The sequence below is a fragment of the Triturus cristatus genome, chromosome 2_2, assembly GCF_964204655.1.
Source record: "Triturus cristatus chromosome 2_2, aTriCri1.1, whole genome shotgun sequence".
In the NCBI taxonomy this organism is placed as follows: Eukaryota; Metazoa; Chordata; class Amphibia; order Caudata; family Salamandridae; genus Triturus; species Triturus cristatus.
Window position 1 is genome coordinate 82079998 of NC_140582.1, and position 16325 is coordinate 82096322.

The window sequence follows — 16325 nt, forward strand, 5'->3', positions numbered from 1 at the left end:
CCTCTGGGGACGACCGGATACTTGCACAGTGTTGGATGGGGAATCCTCCCTCTTCGATACTGGTCCCTCACCTTCAGGTCCCTCGCTGGTGTCCTCCGTCCTCCGGTCTCCTTCGGCAAATTCTCCAACTCCTCCGGTGCTCCCTTCTTCGGGTCGCTCCTCCGTCTGTCCCTCGTGGTCCGCCGCCTCCACATAGCTGCCTTTCCAACCGACTTCTCCCCTCGCAACCACCTTCCGCCACGTCATTCCCCCTGCGTCAGGGATCTCTAGACCGCTCACCTCCCTGTTATGTGGCGTCCACCCGTGCGCCATCTTGCATTCCTCGGCTGCTCTGGTGTCGCCACAGTCCATACCACATCCACTTTCTATCCTCCCCCTCACCCTTCTAAGGAGGAGGAGAGACTTCACCACCTGGACCCTAAGAGAGCTGTCAGCTTCTACCTGGACAGGACTGAAGACTTCAGGTTGGACGACCAACTCTTAATTCGTTACGTGGGCAAAATGAAGGGCAAGGGTTGTCGAGACTGCTTGGGGATTCAATTCAAAAGGTGAGGAATCCACAGGCAGATGTATCCATCAGAAGAACAAGTTAGTTACCTTTGGTAACGCTTTTTCTGGTGGATACAGTATCTGCCGCTGGATTTCTCACTGACCCACCCACCTCCCCATTGCCTGCCTGTTTATACCGAAAAGATAATTGCCATGAAATTCATGTCTTTTATTTTATTTGAAATATTGTGCTTGTCACTAGGAAATGTCTATAGTTTATAATTTTCAGTTTCTTTCTTCTTTAATTCGTATACTGTGTATACTTGTGGAATGTTGTCGGTTCACCCATTCACCTCGAAAGCACAGAAAAAATGGGTGGAACTAACATCAGCAAGACGACGAGGTCTTCTTATGGCTCCCGTGACGTTGCACGGGGCCGCAAGCAGAGCCAGTCCTTTGTGACGTCCTTTTCGATGTGGGAGAGCTATGGAGAAAAGTTTCCATAGATTGCAGTGCAAGGGGTAATTCATAAGGTGAGGAATCCACAGGCAGATACTGTATCCACCAGAAAAAGCGTTACGAAGGTAAGTAACTTTTTTATTTGGCAATTACAGTACTCTTCAATTACAGTCAAACTGGCTTCAGTTACAGCCTACAGAAAAGGCACAAATCCAGTGAATAAAGATTCTTTGATAGTTTTGAACAAAATGTTTCCGCTAAAACAGCAGCTTTCACCCCCTCTCCCGCCAATGAGAACTAAATCTGGTTCTTTCCAAATTAACGGCTCCCCGTTTTGAACCTATCTATAAGGCCTCATTGTAGCATTTAACTTGGAAAGTGTTTTTTTTAATGATTACGTCTGCTAGGAAGGTCAGTGATCTTCAAGCCCGATCAGCGATTGAGCCCTTGAGGTCTTCCATCATATTAGTGTTGTACTAAGAACAAGTCTAAATTTTATACCCACAGTGAATTGGACTTTTATATTTACTGATAAGTTTCGCTACAGGGTTGCTTCCCTAATTCTTCCACTGCAACAGGAAGGTTACTACATTCTTTGGATATTAAGAGTTCTAAAATTTTATTTGGCTAGACAAAAGGATAAGAGAAACACTAATCAACTTTTTTTCCTCTTTACTGATATTTTATCCACGAAACAAACTATTGCTAGATGGATAGTTTCCTGTATTGTTTTATGATTAATACATTTAACGTTGATTCTTCCCCATGGAATATTCCACTGTTGGTAGGCTGGATCTGAAATGTTCCTTAGCAGTGCTCCGGCACTTGGCCCGGTAGTGCCATGCGGCTCCTTGTTTGCCTCATTCCTGTCCAAAAGTGACAGAGCGAAATCTCATTTAATCACCACTCTTGCATGTCAACGTCAACTCCTTTATTTCTGTGCCTTCAAAAGTGGATCGGAGCTCAGTTCCAGCGGTATTTCAACGACTCCTAAACGAAATCCAGTGTGCTAGTGAACAATGTCCATGCCTCATACCACAGGATTTCAAGTCATGTTGCAACTGTAGAAAACTGATGTCAATCAGACACCCACAAGGTATGCCTTTGGTGTTTGGGCTCGTGGTACAGTTCCCAAGTCATGTGTTGAGTTGCGCCCTCATGCATCAGAAGGTGATCCAGGGCAGTGAAGTAGTGAGATACATTGACGAACACAGAAAGAAGTCATGGTCCGTATGCAAGTCGGCTCCAAATCGAAGGTGCAGACCCACTCCTTCACAAGAGGTAGTTCCCAAAAGATGTCCTCTTTGTGGTTTAAGTCATCTAGTAAGTCCAAGTCTATATCCAAGAGAAAACCCAAGAAATCTAAGTGGTACTTCACTCCATCCTGCTGCTTTCTATCAAAGAGAAGTCAAAAGGGTGTCAATGTGCCACTCTATCTAATCTGTGATTGATGAGTTGATCCTGGACCTTGGGTGACTCCGCTATTGGTTGAGGTCTTTAAAGTGGTCATGCTGGGCATATCTGCACTCTCATGGCTTCCTGTGGCATGCCTCTAGGCCCCAAAGATCCACAGGGACCTCCAGTTAGTGTACCACTGGTGGATCTGTTCTTTGAATCATCTGAGCCTCTGGAATCCTTCAGTAGTTCCTCACCAACTCTGGTTCTGACTTCCACTCCGACTCTGAAAACTACACTGGTCCTTTCATCCGCACCAATACTGATGCAGCAGATGCTGGAGGGGGAACCAGTGGCGACGCCAGACCCCCAACTGGCTTTGTCTCAACCCTGACCAAGGTTGTGCTTTGAGTCCTGTATAGCGCACCTGCTCCCGGACAGCCTGATTGTGATTCAGTGCATCCACTGTCGCAGAGCCGTTCTCGGAGGCTCCATTATCGTTTCGACTCTGACCAGAGCTTGGCAACTTAGTTATTGAGGAGGTGTACCCCCTCAATATGATGATGACAGTTTCTGCATCAGCTTACAGGAGGCCACGGAGCTTAATACTTCCCTTGACTCAGGGTTGATTTACTCTCTTTGGCCACCTATGGAAGAGAGTGCTTCCTTTGCTGTGTTAATTCAAAGTGCTGCTGAAATCCTAAGCCTACAACTGCCTTCTTTTGAGGTTAAGGCAATTGTTTTTAGACGTTTGGCTGCCAGGGCATTTGTCCTCTGAGCCCTTACTTCCATTTAATGAGGCCCTCCCTGACATTTTGTTGAGCACTTGCTCTTGCCCACAAGTGAATAAGTAGGTGGCTAGATGCCAAAGACCGGCGCCTGACAAATCCTAATTTTCTTATACAGCATCCTGCTCCAGAGAGTCTGGTGGCCCGCCTTGCCCCAGCAAGATGACACCCTAATTCATTCCCTACAAAAACATGCACATACATACACACTCTCTTCTTTCTTCTCTCTCTGAGAGGATTGAGGCATTTATTAATAATAATGTTCTGTTGGATAGCCTAGCCTTAACGTCAGGTAACACTATTTGGCTATAAGGCCGCAATACGCACACTTTCTGGGACATGGGCAGTGAGATCTTGCCAGCAGTGGCGAAAAAATTTAGATCCTGTTTGGTCAAACTATTCAAGAGGGTCAGGATTCAGCCAAAAATCTGATATGTGATGACCTTTATATTACTGATTGTCTGGGTGGGCAGTTGCTACTAGTCTGGTGCTCCATTGCCATGCTTGAATGCGATCCACAGGTTTCTCAGGAGACGTACAGGCATCGCTTATGAATATGGTTTTCAATGGCTCATGCCTATTTGTTGAAAAAGCTGATTCCATCTTTGAGCCCTTCAAAAAGTCAGACAACAGCACACTCCCTGGGTCTTTCGGCTCCCACTGGACAACTTCTGGACACTAGTTTTAGCCCTTCCAAGGTTACTCCAGAAGGTTGGCGAACAGGCAGCGTCAGTCTTCCCAACCCGCTCTGCAGTCACCTCAGCTCTTTTGTGGCTGGGGATGTGGATCTGGCAGGCACCATGCAGGTCACTGCGGGCACCTGTGTTCCCACCGGAAACAGCCTCAAAGATGAGATTTAGTTTGCTCTAAGCTGCGCACAGCCACCCTATGCAAGGCAGGATCCAGTAATTTCTACCATGGTGGCAACCCATCACATCTAAGAGATGGGTTTTTCAGATCGTACAGCATGGTTATACACCACCATTTCTTTCCACCCGCTGCACCTTCCTCCTACATCAAGCCAGCATTAAGAGGAGCACCAGTTCATTCTCCTACAAAAGGCATAAGATCTGCCTTTCAAAGGAGCTATCAAGAAGGTTCTGAAGTCCGAAATTGAGTCAGGTTGCAACTCTGGCTATTTCCTCGTGCCAAAGGTGAATGGAGGGCTTATGTCTTCACTGTCTGAATGCTTTCCTCCATGAAGGACAGATTTGGAGATGCTCACACTGGACTAGGTTCTGTCTGCCCTGGATCCAGGTGACAGAATGGTAGCCTTGGAACAACTGGATGCTTATTTTCATTGAACCGTCCTCCAGTTCCACACGTTACCTGTCACTCAAGGTAGGCTTGGAGCATTTTCAATTTGTGGTGCTTCCGTTTTGTCTCATCAGCGCCCCTTCGGTGTCTACAAGAGTGATCTCAGTAGCCGGCAGACATCTTTGGGGGTACCAGTTTCGCCTATCTTTACTGGCTGTTGGAAGGTGGGCTTGACATAGTCGGGGACCACCTCTAGGCAAATGCGACCTCCTGACGTCCTAGGGGTTCTTGATCACGCACCAAAGTTACACCTGGCTCCTTTGCAGAGGCTTCCTTTTATAGAAGCTGTCTTTGATACATTGCAGTTCAGGGCCTTCCCAAGTGTCACAACAAGTCCAGTACCTTTGGACTATGATTTCGATGTTTCAGCCGGATCACTGACAGAATATCGAGGAGAAGAATATCGACCTACAAAAATATAGAGGAAAAAATATAGAATGCCAAAATATCCAATCCCTATCTACAAACAGGTAAGTACAAAAATATCGATTCCAAAATATCGTTGTAAAAAACTCCAGAGAGTGCAACAGTAGGGAAAACATTGGATAGTGTAGGGGTAAAAATTACTATTCCCTTTCCAAAGAGTGCAACAGTAGGGAAAGCGTTGGATAGCGTAGGGGTAAAAATTACTATTCCCACTCCAGTGAGTGCAACAGTAGGAAAAGCGCTGGATAGCGGGAGGGTAAAAATTACTATTCCCACTCCAGAGAGTGCAACAGTAGGGAAAGCGTTGGATAGCGGGAGGGTAAAATTTACTATTCCCACTCCACACTGAGTGCAACAGTAGGGAAAGCGTTGGATAGCGTAGGGGTAAAAATTACTATTCCCACTCCAAAGAGTGCAACAGTAGGGAAAGCGTTGGATAGAGTAGGGGTAAAAAAGACTATTCCCACTCCAGAGAGTGCAACAGTAGGGAAAGCGATGGATAGCGAAGGGGTAAAAATTACTGTTCCCACTACAAAGAGTGCAACAGTAGGGAAAGCGTTGGATAGCGTAGGGGTAAAAATTACTATTCCCACTCCAGGGAGTGCAACAGTAGGGAAAGCGTTGGATAGCGGGAGGGCAAAATTTACTATTCCCACTGCAGTGAGTGCAACAGTAGGGAATACATCAGATGGCGTAGGGGTAAAAATTACTATTCCCACCCCAAAGAGTGCCACAGTAGGGAAAGCGTTGGATATCGTAGGGGTAAAAATTACTATTCCCACTCCAGAGAGTGCAACAGTAGGGAAAGCATTGGATAGCGGGAGGGTAAAATTTACTATTCCCACTCCAGTGAGTGCAACATTAGGGAAAGCGTTGGATAGCGTAGGGGTAAAAATTACTATTCCCACTCCAGAGAGTGCAAAAGTAGAGAAAGCGTTGGATAGCGAAGGGGTAAAAATTACTATTCCCACTACAAAGAGTGCAACATTAGTGAAAGAGTTGGATAGCGTAGGAGTAAAAATTACTATTCCCACTCCAGAGAGTGCAACAGTAGGGAAAGCGTTGGATAGCGGGAGGCCAAAATTTACTATTCCCACTCCAGTGAGTGCAACAGTAGGGAATACATCAGATGGTGTAGGGGTAAAAATTACTATTCCCACCCCAAAGAGTGCCACACTAGGGAAAGCGTTTGATATCGTAGGGGTAAAAATTACTATTCCCACTCCAGAGAGTGCAACAGTAGGGAAAGCATTGGATAGCGGGAGGGTAAAATTTACTATTCCAACTCCAGTGAGTGCAACAGTAGGGAAAGCGTTGGAAAGCGTAGGGGTAAAAATTACTATTCCCACTCCAAAGAGTGCAACAGTAGGGAAAGCGTTGGATAGAGTAGGGGTAAAAAAGACTATTCCCACTCCAGAGAGTGCAACAGTAGGGAAAGTGTTGGATAGCGAAGGGGTAAAAATTACTGTTCCCACTACAAAGAGTGCAACAGTAGGTAAAGCGTTGGATAGCGTAGGGGTAAAAATTACTATTCCCACTCCAGAGAGTGCAACAGTAGGGAAAGCGTTGGATAGCGGGAGAGCAAAATTTACTATTCCCACTCCAGTGAGTGCAACAGTAGGGAATACATCAGATGGCGTAGGGGGAAAAATTACTATTCCCACCCCAAAGAGTGCCACAGTAGGGACAGCGTTGGATATCGTAGGGGTAAAAATTACTATTCCCACTCCAGTGAGTGCAACAGTAGGGAAAGCATTGGATAGCGGGAGGGTAAAATTTACTATTCCCACTCCAGTGAAAGCAACATTAGGGAAAGCGTTGGATAGCGAAGGGGTAAAAATTACTATTCCCACTACAAAGAGTGCAACAGTAGGGAAAGCGTTGGATAGCGTAGGGGTAAAAATTACTATTCCCACTCCAGAGAGTGCAACAGTAGGGAAAGCGTTGGATAGCGGGAGGCTAAAATTTACTATTCCCACTCCAGTGAGTGCAACAGTAGGGAATACATCAGATGGCGTAGGGGTAAAAATTACTATTCCCACCCCAAAGAGTGCCACAGTAGGGAAAGCGTTTGATATCGTAGGGGTAAAAATTACTATTCCCACTCAAGAGAGTGCAACAGTAGGGAAAGCATTGGATAGCTGGAGGGTAAAATTTACTATTCCAACTCCAGTGAGTGAAACAGTAGGGAAAGCATTGGATAGCATAGCGGTACAAATTACTATTCCCACTCCAAAGAGTGCAACAGTAGGGAAAGCGTTGGATAGCGTAGGGGTAAAAATTACTATTCCCACTCCAGTGAGTGCAATAGTAGGGAAAGCGTTGGATAGCGTAGGGGTAACAATTACTATTCCCACTCCAGTGAGTGCAATAGTAGTAAAAATAATAATTTAATATTTTATTAAAAATAAATTAATTATTAATAGTAATAAAAAAATGTATTGAAATTATTTACCAATCACACAACCTTTAATAATTAATTATTTATAAATACCAATAAATATTTTTTTAATTAATTACCTATTAATAATTATTTAACAACCAATTAATTCTCTATACAAAAAAATTAATAAATACAAATTAATAATTAATTAATAATCAATTAATTATCAATATACAAAAATAATTTAAAAACGTAATTATTTACAATTAAATTACTTCTCACCATATTCCCCTATAAACCCACAACCCACTACAAATAATAAATTAATACAATTAACATAATTATCAATTAAACAATTAATAGAAATTAATTACCAATTAATACACATTAATTACCAATTAATAATTAATCAACAACCAATTAATTTTAAATACCAAAAATTGATAAATAATAAAAAATACCAATTAATAATTAACACTAAATTAATTATCAATACACAAAAATATTTTCAATAATTACTTAATTATAATTAAATTACTTCCCACCCTATTACCCTATAAACCCACAACCCGCTCCGAATAATAAATTAGTACAATTAACATAATTATCAATTAACCAATTAATACAAATTAATTACCAATTAATAAAAAATAATTACAAATTAATTACCAATGAATAATTAATTACAATAAATTAGTTATTACCAGTTAATAATTACTTAATAACAATTAAATTACTTCCCACCCTATTCCCCTATAAACCCACAACCCGCTACAGAAGTAAAACGCAAAATTAAATTACAAATATTTAATAATTCCTAAAAAATTATTATTTATTGTACTATAATTAAATTACTTCCCACCCTAATCCCCTATAAACCCACAACCCGCTACGGAATTAAATTACAAAAAAATTAAATAACATAAAATTAATTACTTTAAAAATATTCAAACATACATTCCAAAATTGATACATACTTTTAACACATATACTAACACTTAAAACACTATTAAAAAAATTCGATATTTTTAACAACTATATTATGACTGTCGATATTACTTACTTCGATATTATTTAACTAGATATTTCTTACCTGATTTTCGATATTCTTCACCACTATATTTTGGCAATTCGATATTCTGTCCATTCTATGTTAAAAACTCGATATTCTGTCCAGTCAATATTTTTTTTTCGATATTTAGACTATTTACCGTTTCGGCCTCAGTCCTAGGTCTCGGTGAGAGCTGTTCCGAAGCTTCTTGGCCTATTAGCCTCCTGGATCCCGCTTCTCGACTATGCCAGGTGGCATGTGAGCTCTGCAGTGGAATCTGAAGTCTCAGTGGGCCCAGTACCAGTGAAACTTATTGAATTCCATCTAAGTTTTGGAGGAGACTGGAAGAGATCTGCAGTGGTGCCGGCTCAACCGCATTTGGACCAGAAGCAAACTCTTCTTCCTACTAAAGCTGATGGTAGTGACAGATGCACCATTGCCTGGTTGGTGAGGTCATCTGGCAGGGGTTGTGGTCAGAGGACTTTGGTGTCTCTTGGAGTTACACTCTGTTCCCATGCTGCTGAATGCCTTCCTGCCATCCGTCAAAGCGAATCTGGTGCAGGTTCTCACAGACAACAGCACCAGCATGTGGCACTGCAAGAAAAAGGGCAGAGTGGAGCGCTGGTTCCTGTACCAAGAGGCTCTGTACCTCAGGAGTTGGATGGGACATCAAAGCATCTCTTTGATTGTGAACCACCTAGTGGGATCTTTAAATGTCAGGATGGACAAGCTCAGCCTGGCAGATCACAAATGACATTTATACTCCGAGATGTAACAGGGTATGTTCCAACAGCGGGGAGATCATTTTGCCACCATTGAGAAAGCTGTTTCAGAACTTTTGCACGATGAAGTTCCCAAGAATGCTTTCTCTGGGAGATGCGTTACGGCTACAGTTAAGCACTGGAATTTAGTTTCCGTTTCTGCCTGTGCCTCTTCTGTCCCAAGTTCTGGAGGTCAGGAAAGGCCAGGCCCACGTCTTTCTAGCGGCTTTAGATTGGGACAGGAGATTGTGGTACCAGGAACGTCTGAGCCTGAGTATCTGTCAACTGATCAGGCTACCGCTTTAGGGGCATATTCTATCACACCTGCATGGCAGGGTTCTGCACCTGAACTTGTGCAATCTACACCTCCTTGTATTGAGATTGAGCGGTAGCAGTTGACTGCCTTCGATCTACCACTTGAGGTTGTGGATTTCAAATTTGCTGTCCGTTATCACTTCAACAAAGTCCATTTACTCTGAGCGCTGGGACAAATTTGTGGCTTTGTGTGGCGTCCACAACATGGACCCCTTACAAGCTACAGTGTCTGATGTTTTATTGTTAGCTTTGTCTCAGACCCAGCAAGGTCTTGTAATGAGCACTGTTCAAGGTTATTTGTCAGCCTTGTGCCCTTTTTGCATTTGCTACACCAACCATCCTTGTTTAAATTACCTGGTGTGATGTGGTGTATTAAAGGTTTGACACAAATGTTTCCACCCAAATCAGTTATGATGCCACAGTGGGACCTTAACTTGGTCAAGTCGTATCTTGTATGCACCTCCTCGAGCCAGTGACAGCTGCTTGTTGTATATTCTGCCTCTCAAGCTATAGACTATCTTTCTCATTGTGATCATTTCAGCTCGTCACTTAAGGGAACTCGAAGCTCTTTTGATACAACTGCCCTGCACCACCTCCTTTCTAGGAAAACCAACCCAGAGGACAGGGCTGCCTTCTTGCCGCAGGTCGTGACTACTATTTATATTGGACAATCTATTACACTCCCAGTGTTCTTTGCCTCACCACTCCCTTTGAAAGAGGAGGAAAGACTCCATTGGTTGGACCACAAAGGGGCTTTAAGCTACTACATCAATCATACCAAAGATCTTTGAGTGGATGATCAACTTTTTGAGGGGTTATCTGTGGCAAAGAAAGACAAGGCGGTGTTAAAAAGTAGTCTGAGTTTATTAGTTCTCTGCATTAGAATCTGTTATGTAATGGTCAAAACGTAGCCTCTGAAGAGTCTGAGAGCACATTCTACCAGGGCTAAGGCTGCCATCGCTGCATTGGTGCACAGAGAGCCTATCCTGGGCATCTGTCAAGCTGCATACAACCCCTCAAAGCTCAGAGTCAAATGCCAGAACTCAGAGGAGGACGAGGAGCTAGATTATCCATCTACTTATTTGGAGGGTGAATATTCTTTCTCTGTCAGTCAAAAGTCTTTATTCGGCTGTATACCAGCCATAAAAGAGTGCATCATAAAAACATTTCAGACAAAATTACAAATAAAAATGCAGACATCTAATAATAAATCCATGACAGTAGCAGTTTCTGTTATCCCAAAATATCAATATCATAAACAGTTAATTCCACAGAGAGGCATCTTAAAACCTGAGCACAAGATATAAATGAGATCCTAAAATCATTTTCCAACAATGTTCCGTAGCCGAACAGCCGAGGACATGTACCGGTAAATCATTAGACAGGTAAATTCATCTTTTAGAAGGTGGAGGTGATATAAACCGCTGCCCGACACTTTTTTATATTTAAGAATTTTAAAAGGTGTATTAAAAAGGAATGCCTTAGATTGGTATAAGATAACAAAGCAACAATGTCTCAACCAGTAATCTTTTTGAAAAAGACAGTTATAGCAAGTGCCTGAATCACTAAAGGAGGGAACAGGAGACCAAGACGAGATATAAAGGTTGTTATTTTAGCAAGTAGTTATAACAGCACTACATTACAAATAGATTAAAGTAACCAAACAACCAATTGATAAGTGCAGTGACACAAGTGATACAAACACAGCGTGAGACAGCGCAAAACAATAGAAACAAACAACAATAAAGGATCAAATTAATACAGGAATAACTCATTTTTTATAATTTACAAAAAAATGATCCTATAGCAACCAAAAGTGATGCTGTAATGTCGACGGCGTTTCGACCTTTTCAAGTAAAGGTCATCATCAGGACAATGGTTACAACTTTTAGTAGTGCTGAAAGCACACGGCAACTAAATCACATGGGGTGAGGCAATCGCTGTGGGTAATGGAAGTGATCAGACAGCAAATGCTTGAATGAGGCAGTTATTCAAGAAGCCTCAAGGCAAGAGAACATGAAGTTGTGGTCCGAAAATTAATTAAATTGGCAACGTTACTACCCAAAATCCGGGGCTCAACAGAGCTCATTGGTCATCATGTCAATACGTGTGGTAGTTACTACAGATGGTCCAATCAATGTAAATACTTATGCTGTCCGTTCCTAAAACGGCAGCCGTGGGCGTCAGAAATCTCTCCGCTCAGTCGTAAGAGTGCGGCCAGGAATTAATCTCTAGGACCGAAAAAGGCATATTTGGTATAAAGTTTACAAAAAAACATGAAATGTGAGGTGCTCTGGACTGATTCTGAATCACATAGGCATAGGTCCAGTTTGGCATCACAATATACATTGCGTGGATATGGGACCAAAAAATATGAGATACCAAACCTGAACCTTATGAATGAAAACAATTTGGCATGTGTGAAGTAGAAAGAAAGGTAAGGCTCAATGCCTGGAGTACACACTAACAGTGATCTAAAACCCTCTTTTTTTGCCGTCTCCAGATTTCCTCTGGTCAAGTGAGAGTACGATAAAAAAAATCTCTTTACAGCTTTACTTTTGGTATCTTGGCAATACTCCCTGGATTGTAAAAACAATCAGCCAACCCCATGGTCTCTAACTGGTCTTTTATATAGCTAAGCCAGGGTATTTTTTTCATGCACTCCATTTTTAAACAATCTAAGATGACATCACGGTTTAGGACTGCTTCTTCCTTTGCCCAGGTGTTATGCCACAGTATTATCGGGGCCAATTTTATTCAAAAGGACAAGGGAATCGAGTCAAGTTCACTATGGCAAATAGTGGCGGCAGTACTTTTAGGGACTGTCAACAGACGTTTCATAAACATATTCTCAGCTCTATGTAAACCCTCTGCATCACAAAAACCCCAGGCTCCAGCACCATAAAAGGTGACAGCGCATGTGCGGGCTTTATAAATATTAAAAATTGCGCTAATGGGTTTTGAGACTAATTTTTTTGTAAATCTAAAAATTGCCTCCAGATTTCGATTAAAACCACTAGTCCTTGATTCTACTAGATGATGCCATGTACTTTTTTGGTCAAAGAGAATTCCCAAATAAGAGAAGGTGGGCAGGTATGACAATTTTTAATTATTTATAAAACACGTTTTTCAGTTGGTGGGGGGTTTACCCACTACCGTAGTATAAGATTTCCCCACATTAGTCTTCAGGCCAAGGTCATTCATAAAATCATTAAACCTGGTTAGAAGCCTCTGCAGCCCCACCCCAGTGCTGGACATTAAGACACAGTCGTCTGCATATAACAATGCAGGTAACAGCCTGCGGCCGATCAGGGAAACATCCACATTCCCCTGTTTGATATAGCTTTCTAGATCATTTATAGACAGGCAAAATAAAAAAGGTGCGAGAACGCAACCTTGGCGAACCCCGCAATTCATTTTTATCGGGGCCATAAGTTCGCCACCAGCTCCATATCGGACTAAAGGAGGGGGAGGAGTTAGTTGTTTGGACATCCGTTCGGCAACACGCGTTAGATGAGAGAAGATGTTGGTACGGACAAGTAAGGAAAGGGGAAGATCAGGTATGAAGCTTTCTGAAAAAAACGGATTTGGGAAAGGGTTTACAACTAGGATAGCAGTGGTAGAAACAGTGATGTCGGAAGGTTGCACTGTAGATGAAAGGCGCATGGGAGGATTGATAGATGCAGGGTGGTTAGAGTATTGAGCACATTGGGTGATTTAGAATTCGACTAGCAACGTGGTCTTATTTGGCAGGTATGAGAACGAGGATGGAAGTGGGGGAGGTCACCGCGTTCAGCGGACACTCAATATGGTTGTGATATGACTAAGTTTCGGGGTGAAGTAATGGTTTTTCATTAATGTAGTGATTTTCAAAAAGACATTGTGTTATTCTATTATGGTTTACAGTATTTAAATATGACTGAGTGAAAACATGTATTTTTGTGAATCCATTACGGCTGTTACCATGAAAGACATTAACAGAGGTTCTTTATTTTAACTTGACAGCTATCCCTGATGAAGGGCAAAAAAAGGCCCGAAATGCATTGGATGTTTTTAAAACCAGAGCTCCCTAACATGAATTGTATGTATCTACGTGAAGCAGTAAAAGGCCCGGATAGGCATAATTGTTTCATTTGAAAAATTGGGACTTTTATCAGTCTAATTGTGTACTGTGAAGAAAAGTGTAGTCAACTAAGGATAAACTGGAATAAACATGGACTAAAACATAAGAGGAATTGTGCAATTATTGCTTTTGGCTGTGCGATTGGAATTGGAGCGTCGTGTCGTTGCAAGTGTTTTGTGCTTTATTATATGGACATATTAGAAGAACAAGGAGAAACCCAGTAACTGGGACCTGGGTAGTCAAGGGTTAAAGGAAACAATGGTCCGTTGAGGGGGAAGTGTAAACCCCTACTTCCTCAGAAAATGTTAGTTAACCATCAACAAGTTGATTCTTTTTCAAACAATATCATTTTATTCAATTGTTCAACAACAACCCAAAAAAATCGCCTTTCTTATTCAACACAATTGGACATAAATTGGGGCTCCCAAACGGCACAGTGCAAGTGAGATATGTGGGTATAAAGTGCGCTAGTGCTATACAGGCTATGTACATAAATAGTGACTGAATGATGATGTAAGGGTGGTTGATAGACACACTCTGACACAGAGTGAAATGCTACAGAATCAAATAAAAATAGTACTCTACTATTGTGCCAACGTTTCAACCCTATGGGCAGGGTCATCGTCAGGACGCAGATTGGGAAACACCCATTTGCTGATATGTATGTAGAGAAAGTCTAGGTACTTTCCCAAAGGGTTCTGTAGCATTGGTTGAATCAGGTATGGCTAAGTATTAATCCAAATCCAAAGTGTGAGGCACTTTTTCAAAACTAATGCGGTCTCTCATTGAATCTAAAGTGGGGTCCGTTTATTGTGACACGGATGACCCATCTAGAAGAGATTCCTCAAAATGAATTTCTCGCACCAGCCCATTAGCTGTTCAAGGACCTGTTTACAGAAGATGTTTTGGAGGTTATCCAATAAGCTGATTGGGCGGTAGTTAGATGGCACACCAGGATCACTCTACTTGTAAATAGGGACGATCTCTGCCCCTTCCAAGAAGGGGGAGTTGCTCCTTCTACTGCAATGGTGTTTGAAGCCTCAATGATGTAGGGTACCCAGACCCACGATTGGATTTAAAAATGTCTGCTGACATTTTATCAAGCCCTGGGCCTTTCCCTGACTTGAGTGAAACACCTGCAGGCTCAGTTTCCCGTAGGTAGAAACTTATCAAAGGATGGAGCTGTCTCTGCGCTGGGCATATTCTGGGGCCTGTGCGGTCCCTGAAATGCAGTGTTAGGGGCATAGAGACTCCTGAAGTGCGCTATCCATTTACAGGGCAGGATAGACTATTCTACAGGGTTTCCTGACCTGCCCTCAATTCTACTGACTATTGACCAGAATTTCTTCTGGTTGTTGTTCACAGCAGAGTCTAGCAAGTCAGCCCACATATCTTCCTCCCATGCTACTTTTGCTGCTTTCACACTTACCTTATAATTCGCCCTGTAGACCCTTATGGATTGAATATCCTCTTTTTTATAGCTTGCGAGAGATGGGCCTTCGCCACTTTACACTGGTCATTATATCATTCCTTTGGGTGCTTTGGACGTCCCCTGACCTACCTAGTTAGGACACTCCTCAGCTTTGAGAATGCCATGTGGTGTTCTGCAAGTATCACCTCGTTTTTCCCCCAGTTAGCACATATATTCTCCATATGAGTAGCCAGAATTGATTAAAGGAGCCTAAGGTCCTCCGAAGAGGAGGCTACTGATTCCCACTTCGAGTTCTTCCTATTGTTTGTGGCTCCAAGCTGCCCTTTACCACTTTCTACAGGCACAGGACATGGAGGGTCATTGGAACTCTGAACTTTAGTGACAGAGGATTATGGTTGCTTTCCTCTCTCTCAATCACCACCGTATCTGCCATCTTGCTCCACAGGCTAACGTCCAAATGAATATAATCAATTAAGCTGTAATAAGGGCCTCACCTAAAAGTCAGGGCAAGCAATTAATCGGACCGGAAACACCCATTGCAGGCTCGAATACCATAGGTGATTGTGAGACCCACAACCTGCAAAGCTGCTCTTGACGTGTACTGCTTTCTAGAGGGGACTACGTCCGGAATACCCCACATCAGATTCTCATCTCTGTATAGGTCCCTCACCAGACTGCTTGGCTCAAAGGTGAGATTGAAGTCCCCTGCTATAAGCACATAGTGGGTACTAACATGCTTCTCCACAACTCTTCCTCATAAAAATCAGGCCCAAAATGTCAGAAGAATCCAAGTGTAGGGGCATAATTAAATATGATAAAGTGGCTCTGAACAGCACTAATAAGCCACCTTCAGGGTGTCCTGCGCTAGACTTCACTGCTAGGACATATTGCTTTTGTAGCCACATATGTTTACTTGTTCTAGTGTCCAGGTTTCCTGGGTGGTTTTTTGAGCGGGACACTGATCCTAGGAGGCGTAGCCTATTTGGCACTTCAACCACCCGGTAAAAGAGCTCATGAGGAAATTATCCTCTTTGCAGCAAGTTACGAGGAGTATGTAAGACCCAGTGGGGCGGTACCAACTTTTGGAGGCTATTTACCTCCCATGTTTATTATTCTTTCACCCACTATTTTTTCACCACATCACAGTGCATCGTTGGAAGGGATCTTCTTAGGTCCTGACGAAGAAGCTTGGGGTAAGCTTCGAAACATGTCGACACCAGGAGGTTAAGCTCATTGAGGCATACACCCTCCATCCCCCACATTTTTACTAATACCAGCTTAGATGGCAGAATAAAATTTTTTTCCTAGTCCAGTGAGCCAGGTATTTTTTAAAATCACTCTCCACTCACTCCTGACCCTTCCTTGCACACCCCTGCACTACACATA